General features: G+C 37.4%; 1 protein-coding gene across 2 annotated transcripts in view; it reads left to right on the top strand.

Annotated features, from left to right (window-relative positions):
• MTFR1 (mitochondrial fission regulator 1) overlaps positions 1-15101 on the top strand; it is a 55908-nt gene that overhangs the window by 2630 nt on the left and 38177 nt on the right. Inside the window, exon 1 of one of the 2 annotated variants that reach the window (XM_033126648.1) lies at positions 9374-9451. The exons of the other annotated variant lie outside the window; for it this stretch is intronic. The gene's annotated coding sequence lies outside the window, so the exon portion shown is untranslated. Of the gene's footprint in view, positions 1-9373; positions 9452-15101 lie in introns of those variants that run through there. 2 annotated transcript variants of the gene reach the window in all.

Here is a 15101-nt window from a genome sequence, read left to right as displayed (position 1 = left end):
GGGCAGATTTTAGTTAGTTGTGACAGACCGTGTGACCCAGAAACCTGAAATATTTATTATTTTACAGAAAACGTGCCAACTCCCGTTCTGGACCTTTTTCAAAAAAATTTTTTTAATTTTTTTATTTGGGAATATTGAGGAACAGTGTGTTTTTCCAGGGCCCATCAGTTCCAAGTCGGGCGCAGCCCACCATCCTATGAAGGAATTGAACCGGCAACCTCCTTAAGAGCTTGTGCTCTAACCAACTGAGCCATCCGGCTGCCCCTCTGGCCACCCCTCTGGAAGCTCAGAGGCAGCTCATTTGAGCCATTTGAGCCATCTGGCCGCTCCTGTTCTGGACCTTTTTAATGAAGTAGCTACCGTGTTTCCCCGAAAATAAGACCTAGCCAGACAATCAGCTCTAATGCGTCTTTGGGAGCAAAAATTAATAAGACCGGGTCTTATTTTACTATAATAAACAATATAATGCAATGTAATATAATACCGGGTCTTATATTAAGTCCTGCTAGGTCTTATTTTCAGGGAAACACAATATACACATTTTTTACAAGTGAGATTATAGACAATATCTTGTAATCTGGATTATGTATTGACCATCTTTCTTTTTCAGACTTAAAACTATCATCTTTTTAGTGTTTGCTTAGTCTCTTATGACATACCAGTCTATTTAAACAATAGCCTCTTTTGTTAGATGTTGTTGTGTCCAGATTTTTAAACAATTATTCATAATATTTAAGAAGCCAGCTTTTTCTATTCATGCTTTTGTATATCAGATTATTTCTTTAGGACAAATTTCTAGAAGGAAAATTGGCTTTATGTACATATTGCCAGGTTGCCCACCAAAAAGGTGGTTCTTTGCCTGTGCCTTTACCAATATTGGGTTGTCCCCCTTTTCACCTTTGTCAGTTTGATGGGGGGAAGTGAGAAAAGTTTTAATTAACATTTATTTGGTGAGATCATTAAATATTTAAAAAATATTGTCTATTAGTATTTCTACTTATAGAATGCCTACTTATGTTTTTCTATTTTTCCACTGGGCTTCTAATCTTTTATGTCTTGATTTGCAAGCACTTTATATTCATTAGGGATACTAACCATTTGTTATATGCAAGTTGCAAATAGTTTCTCCATTACTTGTCTTTTGTCTCTTAAGTGCTGTATAATGGCTAATAAAATGAAATGTGTGTATCTGCTAGGAGAGCACTCAGGGCTGCAGTTTTAGGGACCAGCACATGACACCTCTTGAAACAATTTTTTCATGATACTGAAGTTGTTGCCAACCAGTCAATCTGCAAGTAATTATTACCAAATAAATTGTATAAATATTTAATACCACTTAACAGATTAATTTATGCAACTGGATTTGACTAGTGTGAGTTGGTTGTGGATTAAAATGTGAAAAGTCAGACAGCTTAAATGGGAAAGTTAAATCAAGTTAAATATCTAAAAAAATAGACATCGTAATACATTCTTTAAATATATTAATATATGAAACAGTATAACTAAGTTTTTTTTCTTTAAGAAATTTTGTTGGTAATTTTTTTGACATGGAATACTTGTATACTGGTAGGTATTGATGTGATATATAGTGTGTGCTTGCAATAGAGTAGGCTAGTATCCTAGAGAGATGATTTTAAGTGGAACAGGAATCAATTTTGTATTTATTTTAGTCAAGGTATCTCTTTTTATCCCAATCTGTTTGGACTCGTAGAAAGAGTGCAAACTTTATATAAGTTTTTTTTTTTAACATATATTGAAAAAGTATCCTGAAATAGCGAGCTTTGATTACATAGATATTATTGCTTGGGATGAGGTTAAATTTATTTAGTTTTTTAAAAAGTTAGTTGATTTAAACTAAATCATTAGCATTCAAATATGACAAAAATAATGTCATAAAAAAATAATAAGTCATAATGTCTGAAGGTGGGAAGTATTATTTGTTTCCCCAAAGTTTATATATTGCTAGTGTTGATTATTTACTTATATCACACAAAGTTTGAATATTTTTTATATCTCTACTTTTTAGATTTCATTTACTTAGTTTAGAAAATGTTATTGGTATTTAAAAATTCCATAAGTAGTTTATCATTTTGATAAAAACCATGTAAATAATACAGAAGGGCATAAGTGTGAAAAAGAAAAAGTGGAAGATTCCATCACCAAGCCTCAGACACAGCCAGTGTTAAGCTTTGGTATCTTCTCAAATCTTTTTCTTGTGTGTGTATATGAAAAATATCTTTTTTACCACTATTTCTATGCTTTATTTTCTGAAAAATTGAATAACAGATATGTTAGCTTGCAACTTTTTTATTTAGTGTTTTATCATGAAATCCTTTCATATATAGCTGTTTTTTTTTTGTTTTAATGTCAATAAACTTGAATGGGTAGGTATATTGAATTTAACTATTTTCTTTTTTGGTAGGTGGCAGTCTTCTTTTTTTTTCCTTTTTTTTTTTAATCATTAGTTTCAGGTGTACAAAACAACATAATAATAATTAGACATTTACACCTTACAAAGTGATAACCCCAACAAGTCTACTACCCATTTGACACTGTATATAGCTATTACAATACCACTGACTATATTCCCTATGCTGTACTTTACATCTCGTGACTGTGTGTGTGTATTGTTTTTAAATTATAGTTGACATTCAGTATTTTATACTAGTTTCAGGTATACAGTGCAGTGTTAGGGATTTGTATAATGTATGAAGTGATCCCCCTGATAAATCTAGTACCTATTATTTTCTTATTGATGGACATTTAGTTTGCCTCTGGGTTTTTCTCTTTTACAACTAATGCTTCATTGATGGTAAATACCCTTACCAGCTTTTAAAACTAAACATCTTAATTTATAAAGGTATAATTTGCCAGTAAGGAAGTTTTGACACACATAATATGCTGGGGACAGTAATTATTACATAATTTATCAAAATCACTGTTGTAGTGAGTTTTCATCACTTTGCTGGGCCCAAGGACAGCACTTTTAGTGAACAAATAACTGACTTCCAAGTAGTGAGTGTGTTTGTTTCTGCTGATGTCCAGGATCATTTAAGATACTTGAAATGTCTTTTCAAAAGATTCTTTTCAGGACAACCAAGAAAGCACAGTAGGTAAACGCTGTGTTTACCTTCTCTTACAACCACATCAAAATTACAACTAATCTACAAAACAACCATTATTGAGAATCGCCTAAAGTCAAGCTGAACTGAAGCCTTTCAACGAAGGACATGCAGAAGAAGCCACCTCCAGACTGGTAGGAAGGTCAGAGACACAGAATAGGCTAGTCCATACCCGTGTGTAACCATTAAAGATCCGGAGGGCCATTTCGGCTGTGGCAGTCCGTTCCTACCCTAAAGAAGCAAGAGATACCAGCCCAACCCCAGCCTAGAGCTCCAGTGCTGGGGAGAGAAGTTCCCATAATTTTTGGTTGTGAAAAACAGCAGAGATTGTGACTAAGTGAGACAGAGTGAGACAGTGTGGCTGCACTCACAGGTGCTCTTCTTAAAGGGACTGCCCGAGGACGTACCCTTCAGTGGAATCACTCGCTCTGAGCTCCAGCGCTGGGGCAGCAGCTAGAAAGGCGGCAGGGACAAATGGTGGGGAATTGAGTTGTCTGGCTTGGAACGAGGGCTGGAGAGGCAGCTTTCTCCTGGAGCTGGCAGAGGCCATTGTTTCTTTGTTGAGCCCTTCCTTTCCCCACGCTGGCGGGCGCCATTTCTGAGTCTCCCCTATTCGTTCGCCCTGCCCTCGCGATTTAAGACCTGGCCCCGCCCAACTTTGGGGCACACCCAGGCTGCTTTCAGTGTCTTTCTCATAGAGACCGCCTGCCTTGGCTCAAAGTGGGTGCACTTTCCTAGGGTCTCTCAAAGGTTCATGGAATCCAGACAAGCAGCATCTGGCTTAAGCAGTTCCTGTACCTCTGGCTGAGCAGTCCTAAGCCAGCACTAGTGGCAGCCGGCCTTGGTTCATGGCTTGGCCTCTCAAAGGCACGTCCAAGCACAACACGGGCGGCAGACATCTGCAGATTTCTTTCTGGTTCCCGCTAGGTGGCCCTGGGTGAGGCACCAGCTGTGGCTGAAGTAGACCTAAACCAGATCCCCTCCAAGGTGGTCCTGGGGCTGGCGCCCCAGTGGCCAGCTTCAAAATGAGCTGGAGCATCACCCAACCATCTCCAAGTACGACATACCCAAGGGGTGGATTGGCAGGCACTAGAGTCTTGCTGAGGCTGATCCTGCTCTGTAGGGTCAGCCCCTGCACAACAACCCTTCCACTGCAGTCAAGGCCAGTCCTTACAACCAGTGAGCCCAAGGGTCAGTCCCTCATATTGATGTGCAATTATCAACCAAGTTTCAACTACAAGAGGAGGGCACACACAACCCACACAAGGGACACATCTGGAGCCACTGAACCCCATGGCACACCTACTACATAAGGCCACTTTACTAACACCAGAAGACATAGCAGCCCTACATAATACATAGAAACAAACACAGAGGCAGCCAAAATGGGGAGACAAAGAAACATATCCCAAATGAAAGAATAGAACAAAGCTCCAGAAAAAGAACTAAGCAAAATGGAGATAAGCAATCTGTCAGATGCAGAGTTCCAAACACTGGTTATAAGAATGCTTAATGATCTCATAAAAATGGAGATGGAAACCATGAAAAAGAACCAGTCAGAAATAAAGGATACAATAATGGAAACAAAGAATACATTACAGGGAATCAGCAGTAGATTAGATGAAACAGAGTATCCAACCAGCAATGTAGAAGATAAGGTAGCAGAAAACACCCAAGCAGAACAGCAAAAAGAAAAAAGAATCCAAAACATTGAGGAGAGTTTAAGGGGCCTCTGGGACAATATCAAGTGTACCAACATTCTCATTATAGGGGTACCAGAAGGAGAAGAGAGAGCAAGGAATTGAAAACCTACTTGAAGAAATGATGACAGAAAACTTCCCTAACCTGGTAAAGGAAATGGACATACAAGCCCAGGAAGCACAGAGTCCCAACCAAGATAATCCCAAAGAGGCCCACACCAAGACACATCATAATTAAAATGCCAAAGGTTAAATACAAAGAATCTTAAAAGCAGCAAAAGAAAAGCAGTTACCTACAAGGGAGCCCCCATAAGACTGTCAGATGATTTCTCAACAGAAACTTTGCAGGCAAGAAGGGAGTGCCAGGAAATATTCCAAATAATAAAAAGCAACAACATACAACCAAGATTGCTCTACCCAGCAAGGCTGTCATTTAGAATTGAAGGACAGATAAGGAGCTGCCCAGACAAGAAAAAGCTGAAGGAGTTCATCACCACCAAACCAGTTATTACAAGGACTCTTAGAGGGACTTCTTTAAGTTGGGAGGGGGCTTAAGGATGGGTGAAAGGGGAAGGGATTAATAAGAACAAATTGGGTGTTATACAGTAGTCATGGTGATGTAGGTTATCGCATAAGGAATATAGTCAACAATATTGTAATTACTAGGTATGGTGCCAGATAGGTACTAGATCTGTCAGGGTGAGAGGAATGGGGTTGGGGTCAGGGTAAAAAAGGTGAAGGCATTAAGAAATACAAATTGGTAGTTAATACAGTATGAAGAATAGAATCAACAAAGTTGTAAAGATCATATAAGGTGCCAGATGTGCACTGGACCTATCAGGGGGATCACTTCCACAGACACAGTGTAGATGCCTGACCAATGCACTATACACCTGAAGCTGAAGTAGAATGATATTGAATGCCAACTATAACTAAATATATAGGTAGATATAGTCACGGGATGTGGAGTACAACATAGGGAATATAGTCAATGGTATTGTAACAGCAATGTAAGATGTCAGAGGGGTAGTAGCTTGGGGTGTGGGTTATCACTTTATGAGGGGTTTAAATGTCTATTATGTTGCTCTGTACACCTGAAACTAATTTAAAAAATTAAAAATATTTTTTAAAAATTATTTTTAAATTGATGCCAGAGTACTTAATTCTTTTGCACAGGAATGCTTAAAATAAAAATATTTTAAGAAGAAAATACTGATATTCACTGTAAGGTTATATTTCAGAGATCCTTACATGAAAATGGCAGACCTTTAGTTCAAATTGAAATATGACTACCTCTAACCTTTTATATCATAGAAAGTTGACCTCTAAAAATGTTACAGGAGTGTTCTTCACGAATTTGGTTCCATATCTAAAACCCACTAGCTTGAAAGAATTTTCATCAAAGTTTAATTAACTTGTGTTCTTGGACTTCATATGTAAACATTTTGTTTTGTCCTTAAGAGGTATAGTATAGGTCATGAGACTTATTCATTTGTGAACTGAAAACAATGACATTTATATGTTATATTGTGTGCTAAGTGCTGGGAATATAGCAGTGTACTTAATTTTGCATGAAGAGTGTAGATTACCAATGCTGAATTATTGCCAGTAAGTTGTTCCCATACGCTAAATACTATATCATTGTTTTACAGCATGGTAAAGTGTTCTGATTTAAAGTCTCAACCAGACTGATATGAAGCGTAGTGGTGGTCAGTAGACTTGAATTTCAAATTTCTAGAAAGTAGGGTAGGGCGTTGACACAGGGTTGACAACTTTTCATTGTGACAGTTAAATACATCTTTTAAAAAATCAAGTAACAGCCATCTACTGTTCCCATATCCTAAAAGAAAAGACATTTTTACACCAAAAAGGTAAGAAGGACATATTCTCAAAGTATAGTAACTTTAAATAAGTTTATGTTTTTTACTTCATGGTCCTTATTTTTCTATTATCACTGTTTGACACCAGAATGTAGGCTGTCATTTGGGATGCACTGATATGGGTTATCTGATCTTTTAGTGTTCTGGGAACTGCAAATCTTATTCTAATAATTTAGTCAAGTGAATAAGATTGTTCTGTTAATCTTCCTAGACTCCCTACATCTCCTGTAAAATGGTCATACTCCTCTCTCATGAAGATAATTAAATGGCAATTTCCTTGAGTAGTTTCCAAAGACATGAAAATAAGCCCCACATTAATTTGGTAGCTTTTAAAATTTTTGGCATTTTAAATTTAATGCTGCTTTGTTATTATTGCTAACAGAGTTACTGTGAAATTACACTGCTAATTTTTGAAAATTATTATAACTACCTTAAAAACATAAATTGCAGTAGTTGTAAGCAGTATTACAGTAGTTCCCCCTTATCCTCAGGGGATACGCTTACAACCCCCAGTGGATGCCTGAAACTGCCGATGGTACTGAACCCTATGTGTACTATTCTTCCCTATACATACATACCTATGATAAAGTTCAATTTATAAATTAAGCACATTAAGAGATTAACAATAGTAATAAAATAGAACAATTACAATATATTGTAATAAAAGTTAAGTGAATATGGTTTCTCAAAATATATTGTACTGTACTCGTGTTGTGGTAATGATATAGTGCCTACGTGATGAGATGAATTGAGGCAAATGACGTAGGTCATCCTTAATTCTACTAGTGATGTAGAATTACTACTCTCAGGGTTCCTTGGACACACACAGTACTTTGATACTGTGGCAGTTTGGCGGGCAGTATATACAGCCTGGACACACTGGACAAAGGAATGACTCATGACCCTGATGGGATAGAACGGGTCCGTGTGAGATTTCATCAGCAGTCAGAAGGGTGCACAATTTAAAAATTATGAGTTGTTTATTTCTGGAATTTTCCATTTCATATTTTCATACCACAGTTGACTCTGGGTAACAAACCGGGAAAAGCAAAACCGTGAATAAGGGAGGTCTACTGTATTTTGCATTACTTTGATGTGATAGCTATAAACTTTAATTGGTCTGACTCTACACTAGTATATTTTTTCATAGTATTTGTGGAGTGAAAAGAGTCTATTTTCAAAGTTTATCTAATTCTCATATAGTCTTGGTGTTTTCTTCTGCCCTGCCAACCACTCTTCCCCATAATACATAATGATAACTATGCTAGAATAGATGGGACTATAAGCCATGCCATTATAAAATTTCTAGAAGTTATATAGTCCAACAGCACCTAGGAAACAAAATGCAGCGTGATTCTGAGACATCTTTTTCCAAACGTTTTTTGTTTTGAAGTATAAAATAGACAAAGTGTAACAGAAAAATGAACAAACATAAATGTGCAGTGCAATAACTTATCACAGAGCAAATATCTATGTAATGACCACCCCGGTTAAGAAATAGAAAGTTGTATTTGTATGCACTCCAGAAAACTCCTACGTGCTCTCTTCTGTTACCAACCCCCATCCGTAGTAACTTATAGTGTAGCTTTGTTTTGCCTTTTATGCTTTTCTTAATGCATGTAGGATACATAGTAATGTCCCCTTTTTCATTCCTGATGTTGATAATAGGTGCCTTCTCTCCTTGACAAATCTCATTAAAGGTCAATCTTTTTTATTAGTCTTTTCAAAGAACCAGCTCTTGGCCTGGTTATACTTCTCTGCCTTGGTAGTTCTCTGATGCTTTCAAATAGATGATTTTTGTCCAGCTTATTTACTGTCCTCAGTGGAAGGACAGTGAATATTATCGGTGAATATTACCTCATTCACCGATAAATGGAAGCAAAATTCTTCTTAGATATTTGCTTACAATTGAGAGTGTAGAAAAGGTACTGGCTTGGGCTTAGATGTCTTTCATTTAATATTCAAATAGGAATTGACCACTCTATGCCATACACTACTAAATTCTGGGGTTGCTGTGATGAATAAGATGGAATTTTTGCTTTTAAGGTGATTAAAGTACAGTGGAGGAGGTAAGCAGTTTTAGGTACATTGTTTTAATGTGCTACGTAGGGAAGTACACACAGACAGGATGGCCCTAATTGTGATTAATCAGGAAAGACCTCTTGGAGGCGGTGATAACTAAGTTGAAACAAAGGATTAGTAGGAGCTAGCTTGGTATAGGGGTACAGTAAGGAAGTGGAATACTGGATAAAAGTCCAGAGAGCATGTTAAATTTCTAGAATTATTTGTGTGACAGGATCAAAGAGTAGAGTGTGAAAGATGGGGAGGATAGGAAAGAATAGAGACCAACTTATAAAGGACATACTTCAATATTGAGAATGAAGAACAAAATTGGGGGAGGGGCAACTAGTCTCATTAATAGATTTTTTTTTAATAATAGAGCAGGCTTAGAATAACAGTAAGGGCAATGGAAGTGGGATCTGATACATTTATGAGGAAAAATAGAACTTGACTCATTGTAGAAAACGAAAGAGAAAGAAGGAATAACTGACAATATTGATGACATTTTTCTGAGGTAGGGAATACATTTGAGCAACAGATTAAGGAGGAATGTTAAGGAGTTCAGTTTTTTATTTGGTTTAAATGCAGATGGTAGAAACCAGAAGATGGCATGTGATTGAAGTTAAAAAGGGAGAGGAGAGAGAATTTCTGTAATAGAGGATGGAGCTGGTGTAATGAGATCTGTGAGGTGAGTAGGTGGATCCTAAGCATTTAGTTGGAAGGAGGAACAGGAGAGGGGGTCGGAATAGGTGCAGGTGTGGCATGTGGAGTGACAGGACTTTGAGGGATTTCTTGTCAGATGACTTCTCTATTACTTGAAGTAGTGTGCTTGGTCATCTGATGAGAAATGATGGAGGAAGGGTTGGAGAGATTTGGATAGCATGGAGAATGCTTGAAATTGGAGCTCTGGAGAATGGAAGAGGAAGAAGAGTAAGAAAATAAAATTTTCCTAGAATGCTAGGCAGCAATGAGGGCCCAGTTGAGATTGGGGGTAGTACATTTATAGCCACAGCAAAATGTGAGGTTAGTACCGTGTTTCCTCGAAAATAAGACCGAGCCGGACAGTCAGGTCTAATGCGTCTTTTGGAGGAAAAATTAACATAAGACCCAGTGTTATATATTATATTATATAAGACCTGGTCTTATATAAGACCCGGTATGATATGATATTATATTATACCTGGATCCAGGTATATGTACCTGATATTATATATACCTGATATTATATTATATAGGATCCAGTCTTATAGTAAAATAAGACCGGGTCTTATATTAATTTTTGCTCCAAAAGACATATTAGAGCTGATTGTCTGGCTAGGTCTTATTTTCGGGGAAACACGGTATGTATGTATGTCCAGTTTTCTCAGAAACATTTATTGAAGATACTGTCTTTACTTGTCTTAGATTAATTGATATATAAGCATATGTTTGTTTCTGGGCTCTCCATTCTGTTCCATTGGTCTGTGTGTCTTTCTGTGTGTGTGCCTGTACTATACTGTTTTGATTACCTATAGCTTTGTTAGTATAGTTTGAATTGAGGTAGCATGATGCCTCCAACTTTGTTCTTTTTTCTTAATATTGCTTTGGCTATACGGGGTCTTTTGTGGTTCCTTACAAATGTTACAATGATTTCATATTTCTGTGAAAAATGCCGTTGGCATTTTGATAGGGATTTCATTGAATCTGTTGATTGCTTTGGGGAATAATGGACATGTTAACGATATTTAACTTTATAATCCATGAGCACAGTATATCCTTCCATTTATTTGTGTTTTATTCATTTTCTTTCATCAGCGCCTTACAATTTTCCAAGTATAGGTCTTTTACCTCCTTGGTTAAACTTATTCCTAGGTTTTGCTTTTTTTTAGGCAGTTGTAAATGGGATTGTTTTATTAATTTCTCTTTCTTAAAATTCATTATTAGGGTATAAAATGCAACATTTTTTATATTGATTTTGTGTCCTACAACTTTTCTGAATTCATTTCTTCTATTATTTGGTGGCATCTTGAGGGTTTCTATATACAGTGTTATATCATCTGTAAATAATGGCAGTTTTACTTCTTTCCAATTTGGATGCCTTTTTTTCCCCTTGTATGATTGATGTGGTTAGGATTTCCAATACTGTGTTGAATAAAGTGATGAGTGGGCATCCTTGTCTTGTTCCTGACCTTTGAGAAAAAGTTTTCAGCTTTTTCACCATTGAGTATGATGTTAGCTGTGGGTTTGTAATTATGTAGCCTTTATCATGTTGGTACATGTTTCCTCTGTACCCATTTTGCTGAGAGTTTTTATCATAAGTGGATGCTGGATTTTGTCAAATGCTTTTTCTGCATCTATTGAGATGATCATATGATTTTTATCCCTCATTTTGTTTATGCGGTGTGTCACATTGTTTGATTTGCAGATATTGAACCGACCTTGCATACCAGGAATGAATCCCCCTTATGTATTGCTGAATTCAGTTTGCTAATGTTTTGTTGAGGGTTTTTGCATCTATGTTCATCAGGGATATTGTCCTGTAATTTTCTTAGTTTTGTGATGTCTTTGTTTGGTGTTGGTATCAGGGTAATGCTAGACTCATGGCAGGAGTTTGGGAGTTTTTCCTCTTCGATTAATTTTTTTTTATAATAGTTTGAGAAGGATAGGTATTAATTCTTCTTTGAGTGTTTGATGGAATTCACCTAAGAAGCCGTCTGGACCCCTGGACTTTTGTTTGTCGGTAGTTTTTTGATTACTGATTTAGTTTCATTACCAGTAATTGGTCTGTTTAGATTTTGTTTCTTACTGGTTCAGTCTTGGAAGGTTGTGTATTTTTAGGAATTTATCTACTGGGTTGTGCAGTTTGTTGGCATATAATGGTTCTTAGTATTTTCTGTAATCCTTTGTATTTCTGTCATATCAGTTGTCACTTTTTAATTTCTGATTAATTTGGGCTCTTTTTTATTCTTGATTAGTGTGGCTAATCAATTTTATCTTTTCAAAGATCCAGCTCTTAATTTCATTGATCTTTTCCGTTTTTTTTTTTAATTTCTATTTCATTTATTTTTTCCCTTTATTTTCACTTTGGGCTTTGTTCTTTTTCTGGTTTCTTTATGTGTAAGGTTAGATTGCTTATGTGAGATTTTTCTTTTTCTTGAGGCGGGCCTGTATGACTATGAATTTCATTTTTAGAACTGCTTTTTCTGTGTTCCGTAGATTTTTGTATTGTTGTATTTTCCTTTTCATTTGTTTCAAGATATCTTTATGTTTCTTCTTTGAACTTGTTAAATCATTGTTTAGTAGCGTGTTGTTTAGCCTTCACATGTTTGTTTTTTCCCAGTGTTCTTGTAATTGATTTCTCAGTTCATACTGTTGTTACCAGAGAAGATACTGGATGTGATTTCAGTCTTCTTAAATTGATTGAGACTTGTTTTGTGCCCCCAAGATGTTGTCTATCCTGAAATTGTTCCATGTGCACTTGAATGTGGATTCTACTGATTTTGGGTGGAATATTCTGTAAATGTCTGTTAAGTCCATCTTCCCGGATGTATCATTTAAAGCCACTGTTTCCTTGTTGATTTTCTGTCTGGATTATCTGTCTGGGTGTTAGAATCTACTACTACTGTTGTATTGCTGTCGGTCTCTCCCCTTATGTCGGTTACTATTTGCTTTATGTGTGTAAGTGGTCCTACATTGGATATATAGATGTTTTACAAGAGTTACATTCTCTAGTTGCATTGGTCCCTTTATCACTGTGTAATACCCTTTATCTCGTTACAGCCTTTGTTTTAAAGTCTATTTTGTCTGATAAAGTATGGCTGCCCTAGCTTTTGTTTCAATTTACATGAAATACCTTTTTTCCATCCCTTAACTTTCAGTTTATGTGTATCTCCATCTGAAGTAAGTCGTTTGTAGACAGCATGTGTACAGATCTTGTTTATTTTTAAATCCATTTAGCCATCCTAGCTATGTTTTTTGCTGGAGCATTTAGTCCATTTACATTTAAAGTAATTATTGATAGTTATGTAGTTATATTGCCATTTTATTAATTGTTTTCTTTGTTTTGTTGTTCTTCTTTGTTCCTTCTTTTGCTCTCATATATTGATTTTCTGTAGTGGTTTGTTTGGATTCCTTTCTCTATATTTTTTTGTATATTAATAGGTTTCTGGATTTTGGTTACCATGAGATTCATATATATGGGGGTGCCAAAAAATGTATATACATGACTTGTATTCATCTTGTGTTATCAGTGTATATTGACTATTACAATTTTAATAGTTTTTTCCTTTAACATGTGTATACATTTTTTTGGTCATCTTCTGCATGTGTACACACACACACACACACACACACACACACACACCAAGCTATGTTTATGGCCATCTATTTTAGGTTGATGGTTAAGTTGAATGCGTTCTAAAAGCACTACATTTTTTTACTCATCTCCACATTCATGTTTTTGTCATTATGTTTTACATTTTTTGTGTGTGTATATATCCCTTAATTTATTGTATTTAGATATGATGATACTACTTTTGTCTTTTAACCTTCCTAGTAGCTTTATAATTGGTTAATCGATAACTTTTGCTAAATGCTGTTAGCAGTGAGACTTTTTTCTATATTTTCTTGTTTTTAGTTTTAACTTTTTCTTTTCAACTTAAAGTTAAGTCCCTTTAATACTTCTTGTAATGCCAGTTTAGTGGTGATAAACTGTTAGGTTTTGCTTATCTGGGAAACTACCTCTCCTTTAATTCTGAATGATAACCTTGCTGGGTAGAGTATTATTAGTTGTAGGTTTTCTTACTTTCATCACTTTGATTATAACATGTCATGCCCTTCTGGCCTGCAGAGTTTCTGTTGAAAAATCTGCTGGATTTCTTATTGGAGCTCCCTCATAAGTAACTAACAGCTTTTCTCTTGCTGCTTTCAAGATTCTCTTTTTCTCTTTAACCTTTGGCATTTTAATTATGATGTGTCTTGGTGTGGACCTCTTTGATTCATCTTGTTTGGGACTCTGTGTTTCCTGGACTTGTTTGACTATTTCCTTCACCGAGTTAGGGAAGTTTTCAGTCATTATTTATTGAAATAGGTTTTCTTTCTATTTCCTGTCTCTCTTTCCCTTCTGTGACCCCTATGGTGTGAATGTTGGTATACTTGATGTCGTCCCAGAGTTTCCTTAAGCTCTCCTCAGTATTTTGGATTTCTTTTGCTGTTCCTATTGGGTGATTTTCATTACCTTGTCTTCTAGATCACTGATTGATTTGTCTGCTTCATTTAATCTGCTGTTGATTCCCTCTAGTGTATTTTTTTTCATTTCAGTTATTGTATTCATAAGTTTTGATTGGTTCTTTTTTATGTTTCTCTCTCTCTGGTAAAGTTCTCACTGAATTCATCTATTCTTCTCCTGAGTTTGTTGAGAATATTTATAACCATCGTTTGAACTCTATCTGGTAGATTGCTTATCTCCATTTCTTCCTGTTTCCCGCCCTCCCCCACCCTTCCTCTCCCGGAGTTTTGTCCTGTTATTTCATTTGGACTACGTTTTCTCATTTTAGCTGAGTCTGTTTATTTCTATGTCCTAGGTAGATCCACTGTGTCGTCCGGTCTTGTAAGAGTGGCCTTATTTAGACAGTGTCCTGTGGGACCCAAAGCTGCAGTCCCCCCGGTTCACCAGAGCTGGGTGCTCCAGGGGTGTCCCCATATGGGTTGCATATGCCCACTGATTATGGTTGGGCTGAGACTGCTGTGGGCACATTGTTGGGTGTGGTTGACCATCAGGGAAGCTGGCTGTGAGGATGGGTCCTGATTTCAGTACACAAGCTGTTGTACGGGGGGCTGGCGGGAGTGGAAGTTGCTTTAGTGGGGCCCTGGTACCAGCCTGGGCAGCCTGTTGGGTTCGTAGGTGGTGGAGCGCTGGCATGGTTCAGGCTGGGTGTGCTGGGTCTGGAGCCTCTTAGGAAGGGCAGTGAGCTGAGGCGGGGCTTGGGAGGGGCTGTGGTGCAGGCTGAGTCCCCTGGTGCAGTGCCTGCCTTGGGGCCATTTGGTAGGAGTGATGATGGAAGCTGTGGCTGTTCCCTGTCACCACTTGTGCAGGGCGTGGAGGCACTTGGGAGAGGCTATGATGCAAGCCATCCAGCCACCACTTGTGCTGGGCTTGCAGCCCCTTGGTAGGAGCTACAGCTCGAGCCCAAGCCAGTCTCTCTTGTGCCAGGCTTGGGGCCACTTGATAGGAGCTCTCATGTGAGCAGAAGCTGCTCACTGCTTGTGCTGGCCTTGAGGGCATTTGGGAGAGACTGACTGGTACGTGCCTGACGCTGGCTGCTGCTTATGTAGAGTGTCGGCTGCTGGACGAGGCTGCC

Source organism: Rhinolophus ferrumequinum, chromosome 14 (assembly GCF_004115265.2).
Source record: "Rhinolophus ferrumequinum isolate MPI-CBG mRhiFer1 chromosome 14, mRhiFer1_v1.p, whole genome shotgun sequence".
In the NCBI taxonomy this organism is placed as follows: domain Eukaryota; kingdom Metazoa; phylum Chordata; class Mammalia; order Chiroptera; family Rhinolophidae; genus Rhinolophus; species Rhinolophus ferrumequinum.
This window is presented reverse-complemented; position numbering and strand designations above follow the sequence as displayed.